Source organism: Vidua chalybeata, chromosome 1 (genome assembly GCF_026979565.1).
Source record: "Vidua chalybeata isolate OUT-0048 chromosome 1, bVidCha1 merged haplotype, whole genome shotgun sequence".
Classification (NCBI taxonomy): Eukaryota; Metazoa; Chordata; class Aves; order Passeriformes; family Viduidae; genus Vidua; species Vidua chalybeata.
The window spans coordinates 94,526,184-94,534,395 of NC_071530.1; positions in this window are offsets into that span (position 1 = coordinate 94,526,184).

Genomic DNA, 8,212 nt, shown 5'->3' on the forward strand with positions numbered 1-8,212 from the left:
ACTTTTTGTTTTTAGTAGCTGCTGCCCCATAAGAAATGCTATCCAACAGACCTGGTGCCTGTCACCGCTTCCCATCACATGCCTGGTAATTAAACCCTGACTGATTTATTGACTGACAGCCAACAAATCCCAACCCAGTTTTTATGATATACATGCCTCCCCAGGCTAAATTCACTCAAACAACAGCCCAGCTGAAAAGGAGGAGGAAAGGAAAAAAAAAGGAGTGATACAGAAAAAGCACTGCACACACGCGCATGCACACACACTCACATACAACAAAAATCTCGTATTGGTAAATGAAGGGGAGACATTTTGCAAAGAAAAAAACTCAGTACAACATCTCTTTCAAACCCAGACTTGGAAAGGGAATGGAGGGGGGGAGGAGGAAAGAAGTAGTAAACATCATTACTTCAGCTTTAAGATTCATTTGAAACGTCTCACGTACAAAAGAGCTCTGAAGGGGAAAACAAGACGTGCTTGCAGCTAATATTACAGTCAAGTTCCAATTTTACCTAAGGGAAAGCAGCTTTATTAAAAGTCATGACTGAAATTGCGTGACAGGTGCCAATATTCTCCACCCTGACAGATGTGTCAGTTTGCGAATGCCATTTTCTTGTCAGCGGTCCCTAGATGGAGTTGCTCCCATCACCATTTGTCTCTCTTCCAGCTAGATCACACATGCCCGTCGCTTGCCTCCAAGCTGCGCTGCGTTGTTTGATATGTGGAATCTTCACAATGAGACTTATTAAAAGACAGTCCATTATTTTTATTTAGAGCATTTCCAAAACAAGCAGAGCGCGCAGAGATAATTTAAAAATTGTGCAGCAGGTCATCTCCAGGCCAGAGCAGCTCAATTGTAAATGCATAAGAAAGCAGTGTCTCCCCCGAGCCCCTCCTCATCCTTCAGTTCATAATGAGGTTGATTTGAGTGACATTTAACCCTTGAATAATGGCCTTTCGAGTCAGCAGGACTCTATAGTTGTGCTCTGCAGAGGCAGTTCAGCCTGAAGGATTAATTCTGCTCCGATTTTTCCTAAATCTCCCCCCCACCCCTTCTGCTCTCCTATTTTGTTACAGGTGTGCTTCACAGCGTACCGCTAGATGTAAAAGACTCTTGATCGTCTGTATTTATAGACCCTTTCCCTCCTCCTGTTGGTTTCAAACACAAAGAAAAATGGTATCTCTCAATCGTGCTTGGTATGAACATGAAGGTAAAGCTGCAGCAGACTCCTCTCCAGACTCTGATGGAAAATTATTACAGATGAAATGATTCTGTAATGGAAATGGTAATAGGAAAGTTTCATTCTAAAGGATGTTTGTGCTAACATGAGAGGCTATAATATGTGATGGATTTGGATGCAGGAATAAGTGTGATCTCAAACTGAATTTTACTTCATCATTTCTAGAGGTGGCACTGGGGGGCTGGAGGAGGGTTAATGGACAGTGCTTGCAAACATTGCTAGGTGAAAGGACTTGAAATGTGAGATCATTGATGTTTCATTGTCCCAGGCTAAGTGGCATAGCAGGCTGTTGCTTCAGCATTTCTTTCTTAAGTACATGGATGCTAATTCTTCTTAGACTGATATAGCTCATCAGCCCTGGTGTTTGTCTCTCAGGGAAGGTGTGTGGTGAAATCATATCTAACCCTTTGCAGATGATAGGGAGCTGCTTTCACTTCTTGTGAGGAAACAGCATTTGCCTCTTCATCCTGATCTTTGCACAAGATATGGGCTGGACCTTTTTCCTGCCTGATTGCTGGAGAAGAGTTTGTTGCCATCACAGGCAGCTCTGAGTGGGCTGCAGGCAAGACAGGGCTGCAGACTGGCTGCAGTGTCAGGTAACTCATGTTTTCCAACAGCATTGTGGTCCCTGCATGTTCTTTTCCATGAATATCCTTTCTAGCCCCTCTCAGCCCTGTCTCAGGACTCTCAGCTGAGGAAAGTCTGGGATGATCTTCCTTCTTCAGAATATGAGCAGACTTCAGAGTTTTGGGAGAAAACAGATGGGTTAAAAGGCATCATAACAATATTTGACAGGAGCCAGAAGGAAAATGAAAGGTTCACTCTCTAGCAGAGAAAGCAAGGAGAGGAGAAATACTGGAAAAGAAAGAACTCAATAAAATAGAGGTTGGTTGTATCAATGTCCACAGAAGATGTATACCATGTGAGTTGAAGAAGTTTTAGAAGAATTCAAATGAAAAACTCTCATAATGTGAAAGCCTTTCTTAAGGGAGCATTTCCATTACACAGTCAGCTGGCAGGCCCAAGCATAGATTTTTCATTCACTAGTCTGTCACCCTTTCCCACAAGCAATCCTTCAAAAATTTATTTAAGAATTATAAAACAATGACCAAACACTACTAGTGAGTTTTCTCCCCAGTCTGAAAGAAGATGGGCTGCCATGGTAATATTTTCTTCCCATTCTCCCACAAAGATGTCTGCAAACCTGGAGCCACAGTTCTGGGAGTACCCACAGAAGCATTTATACTACAGTCCAAAGAGCCATCAACTCCAGGGCAGGTGGGGAACACACTAAACTGCTCCTGAATTATACAACATATCAGCATTCTCACTTGGGAGGAAGGGGGATAGAGCTGAGGAGGAAAGAGAGAAGAGGACAAGGAAAGGGGTGAATATACTGCTTATTCAGTTGATTTGTCTTATTGTCAGAAACATTAATCTGCTCTTCCAGGTTCCAGGAATCCTTTCTTTCTTTTAAGCTAAAGAAGGAAGTGGGCAACTTCTGTCAAAGACTGGAGAAGAGGAAATGCTTCAGCAGTGTGCTATAACAGCCAGAAGCTCTGGACTCAGCTGACGGAAGGAAGAAAAAAAAAACCTTCAGGTGAAAACCTTGTGCAGGGCAGGGCAGCAGACTCCACCTGACTGTGGGCATTGATGCAGCCTGTGCAGATGACTGTAACTGCTGTGGCAGATCTGCTCTGGAGTCCATCTCTCAGGCAGGATCAAGGCTTGTAGGTCTTAATAAAGTCAAATCAACACATAGCAATAAAATAATAAGTCTGGGCAGCTGACAGATGCTAATGAGCATGCTTATTTAAACCACCAGCAAAATCCAGTTGAAAACTAAGCAGATACATAAAACTCTTGACTCAATCCTTTTCATTTGGAGAGAGATAATTAGGGCCCACAGGACATTTTCAAGGAAGATATTTGGGATGCTGTATTAAGAGCCAATTTCTGAGCACGATTAACCTTACTTACTGCAAGAGAAAGTATTCCTGTTTTTAATCACAGAATGTTTTGGGTTCCACGTTGATGATGAGATGATATAGGCAGACAATGGAAAAAAACAGATAGGCAGAAGGGGACGGCGTGATGAAGAACTGTGCCAAAAACACTACAGCTGATGAGTCCAAGGAGACTTAACTACATTCTCAGCTTTTTCAGAGGAAAGGCCTAGGCAGTAGACAAACATATGCGGATATTTTGGGAGCTTTGGGTAGATAAATATATAATGGTTATTTTAAACATCACCTTCACTGTAAATGAGACCATTTGCTCTTGTGCCTGCTTATGCTGAGTATAAGAAAGCATTTACATTATTGACTCCAAAATCATATTCATGTCATGAAACAGTGGGGCCTTCACTGAGTGCAAGTCCATCAGGGTGACTGCAGCCAGCAGAAAACAAGATTTACACACTGGCAAAAATGGAAACGATCCCTCTTCCCCTATTCCTCCCCACCAAGTATTTGCACTTGCAAACTACTGGCCTTCAGCTGCAACATGGAAATAACTCAGATGGTAATAATTCTAAGGAAAAATTTGCTTTTTTGTAAAAACGCTTCATCACTGGGAAAGATCTGATGTAATTTTTGCATGGCTTTCCTTTCCCCTGTGACATATTGACAGAAATTTGAAAAGAAGATCTCCTTTCCCAGGAAAGCACAGCAGAGATCAGCTGCTAGGGCTTGGTGGCCCTGGTGTATATGATTCATATCCTGGGGTTTTTCGTAAAGAAAAGGCAAGAAGATCCTGGGCACATAGACATATTTTGATCTTTCTTGTCCTGTGTTTCATTGTTTTTACCTCTGTCCTGTTCAAAGTGACTATGTCAGTAAAAATTACTGACATTTCTGCTAGCAAGTGAACAACCTGCTTTGGAGTAACCTTTATTCTTATTTTTTTTTTAACCCCTTTTCTTATTTCTTTGTTCTGCTGTAGTGCCAGGGAAATCTGTAATGCCTTATACACTAATACCACTGGCTTTTCTTTTTCTTTTTGGCAATCACTAAGAAGAATAACACTTCATGTGGGAGACAGCTGTTTAGATATGCTTCAAGTGAAGCTAAGTTGATGCATATACATTATTCCCCACTTTTTTTTTCATGTCTGCATTTTATTTCAGATTCCTGAAAAAAAAAAAACATGATCAAAATGTAATGCATGTAATAAAATGGTATATTTTTTGTATAAAATGTTATAAAATATTAAAAAGGCTCTTAAGATGGCCTCTCATCAGTCAAGGATTTTGTACTCCTTTTGTCAATCTGCATTCACCTATTTAATGTTTCCTATTCACTAACAGGAAAGCACCTCTGACTATGAATCTGAACCTCAAAAAATGTGGATGACTTTCATGGGACATCTTTCTGGACTTGAACAACCACAGGGGTCTCCATAATGGGGAGGAGGTGAAAATGAGTGTTTCTACACAAAACCTGGTTCATTCCTGAATATTTCTCCTTCTTTCCTATATTATCATATGCACAGCAGGGAAAGATAATAATAAAATGACACTTTAAAATGGTAGGAATAAAATCAGGAAAAGTAGGTCAAGAAAAAATACATAAAATTGATAAAATGAAACTGTGCTCAGCTTAAGATCAAGAAAGACAAACCCCATCTTTTTAAATGAGCAGAAAAATAAAGGAGAAAAGGAATATAAATTTCTATAGTGATAAAAGCTACTGATTAAGATATCCAAGCCACCTCAAGTCAGTTTATTTAAACAACCTGAGAAAAACAAAAGTCAGCATCTCTTATCTATCTAGCATAGCAGTGGTTTCTTATCACTAACTTTAAAAACTCTGTTGGCTTACACTAGGTTTGATTCGGACGAATTTGGCCCAATAAATCTTACTAACACTTATTCCTTGAAGTCATGGCCTAACATCTGTCTTGAGTTCCTTTTAAGTTTAACCTTAAGTCAGAATTTCCTGTGTTTTAATAGTTGCTTCTTGATAACTGCAGCACACTTAAAACAAATTTAACTTTTCAGTTACAGATCTTCACAACACATTTTTACTGCATAGAAAAGCTATTTTCAATGATTTAGAAGGGATTTTCAAACTTAAGGTCATATTTTTCCTCTTCCACAACTGTCTGAACATAGCCAGTGATTCAATTTGGCTTTAAAAACAAAGAAATACAAGACTATAAATATGGCAATGTATAAAAAAGTCTTAATCTTTTTTAGGCTTTTCTCTCTAGTGTTGCATCAACAAAATTGTTGATGAGGTGTTGGCCTGTGACTAACTTGGTGTGGCCTTCATGAAATATGAATGACTTTGTGGATCTCAAGCCAAAGAAACCCTTTAAACTGCCACGTAATATCAAGCATTGTATCAATATCACATTCTAGATGCACAAATGCATATCCAAGTCTCAAGCTGATGGACAAACACATGTGTCTGAGCCTCATCAACTGTTTTGGCCACAAGGCAAAGGATGAATCTGGGTAGTTCTCAAGCTATAAGCATGACTGCTGAATACTTAGAAATAGTTGAACCACATTTTGGCTGCACTATTCCACAAGCACTTAGCCTGAGGCATGGAAAATGTCAGCCACTGTGAATAAAGTTTATTAGTGTTTCGAGTAACTGGAAACTCTCCCACAAAGCCAGGAGTTAAGCAATGCTGAATAATAGGTGGCACTATGCAATCCAATGGTCCTGCTTGTTCCTGTTTTGGGGAATGTCTGAAGCAGACATGCTCATTTATGGCTTGTAGACGGTCCCTTTTCCCAGTCCTTGGGGTCAATCCCACTAAAGTGTGTGTACCTGTGTAGCTTGACATACATCATTTCCATCGTAGAGAAGAATTCTGACCATTTGTTCTTCTTTGCTCTGCTAAAGGCATCTGAAAGCCACAATGTACATCTTCTCTCTGTTTTTTCCAGGTTTATCAACAGGTGATGAGGAAATCTGTGAGTCATCACTACACTAGACAGAGAAATGCTGCCAGAAGCAGTGGTCCTCTTAGCTTCTGGCACTGTCAATCAGACTTTATTTTGGCCCTGTGTCTGTACCCTGTATTAATATTATTAACCCCTGGTGTCCTCACAGCTTTTCACACGTCCTGTTCCTCACTAAACTCCCATGGGGGTTCTTCCTGCACTTTTGTTACCTGGATGAGGCTGGAAACTTAAACTGCTGCTGTGGGTGAGAGAAAACTAATGCTGATGATCTTTGTTTACTGATCAAGTAGTTGAGTTTATTCCTTCTGTTGGGAGCCCACAGTTAATTTGGGACCTGTTAATTCCCAATGTTACTAGGAAACATGGAAACATTCCCAGTAACATTAGGAATTGTCTATTCTCAGCAACTTATATTTTGTCTTCAATACAACTTGAAATTCTTATATCGCTCTGGTTTCTTGCAAACTGCCTGATTCTGTTTTCACCGAGGTTATCTGGAGGTTTCTCAATCAGAAACTCTGAGGGAATGGTATTTCCACACCATCTTCTGAAAATCTCGGTGTCAAGGCCAGGGAAGCTCTTCTGGCTGTGCTGAGCTCTGATTGCCTGATTTTGCTGAGCCTGTACAGCCCTGCCAGTCGGAAAATGAGGAGATATGCAAGAGCATAGCCAGTCTCCAGACTTAATTCCACTCTGTCCTTGTGCTTGAAGTATCAGGGACACTGAACAGCAGGGTCAACAAACGCCACCTACAAAGGCTTACGGGCCCAGGTAGCTTGGTGCCCTTATAGCTGAGTTTCTGGGGTCTAAATGTAGAGCCAAGGGCACTGTTATGAGATGTCTCTGTCTTGTTTGGGCCTGTGTTGTCCTACAGCATGTCTGGCTGCTACCCTACACAATTATGGTTTTTGTTCCATGTTTTCTGCTAGCCCACTTACTGAGGATCCAGGGGAGAAGTCCAAGTAGATGCGATAGGGAAAGTGGAGTCAGGATCAGCAAATACAGCATATAAACCTGAGAAGCAGGGAGATTCTGGGAAGCAAATAAAATCCATTTTTAAATATAGATGGTGCAGGCAGACTGGGGAAATGCCCAATAGTAAAGTACTGGGGGAGAAGAGTCATACAATTTGATAACAAAATTTGAGGGCTGAAAAAGGTACAAGGTCCTCCTAGTCTTGTTTGGAGAGGTATGGAATATGTAAATGTGTCACTAAAAGAAAAAAAGATTGTAGACACATTTTGCTGAGATCACCATGCTGTTTTGATTGCAACACAGGAAAACCAGAGTGTCTTTGTGCCCACCAGAATTTTCTGAAGAGGTGCTAGGCAGCAAGTTGCTGTAAACAAGCTTTTCTCTCTCAATCCCAATTTACTTCAGGCTTGCCATTTTCTAAAACCAAGAAGAGCATGAGTTTATAGAGATCCATTTTCTTTATAATCAAAATAATTACTATTATGTTCCCCTCACTACTCCTATCTGAAGTAGTGTTCTTCACTTGTTCTCCCCCAGGAAAGAATATTACTTTTAGGTAATCCAACAAATTGTGCTTTAGTTGACAAAGGCCTTAATACAGCACACTTCCAGGGACTGATGAGGAAGTGCTCCCTTCTATGACCCTAGAATTCTTTCTCATACCTCTAGCTTTAACAAGAAATGCTGAACCATTTTAGCTCTACAATGCTTTGGCAGTATGGTTTCTGTGTCATTCCTCCAACAGATTTATTTAAGGGGTTTGTTGAGATGGACTCCTCAAAATATTAGCTGCTGTTATTCTAAATAGGAAAAGAAATTGAGGGGTATCCTAAGCTTTAATAGCCTGCAGCATGATAAAATTTAGATTTTGACTCAGAGAGGACAATTATATCTGTGATTTCTTATCAAAATTGCCAAATTGCCCAGACTTTTGAACTTTGCCCCGAGGCTTGGCAGAAGTTGTTGTTCAGAATCACAAGCTTCCCTGTCATGTATGCCTGGCCTTCCTGTTACGGAGTTTTCTGTATCTTCTACTATCCAAACCATGGAATCCTCCATGTTATGGTTAAACTGCTCA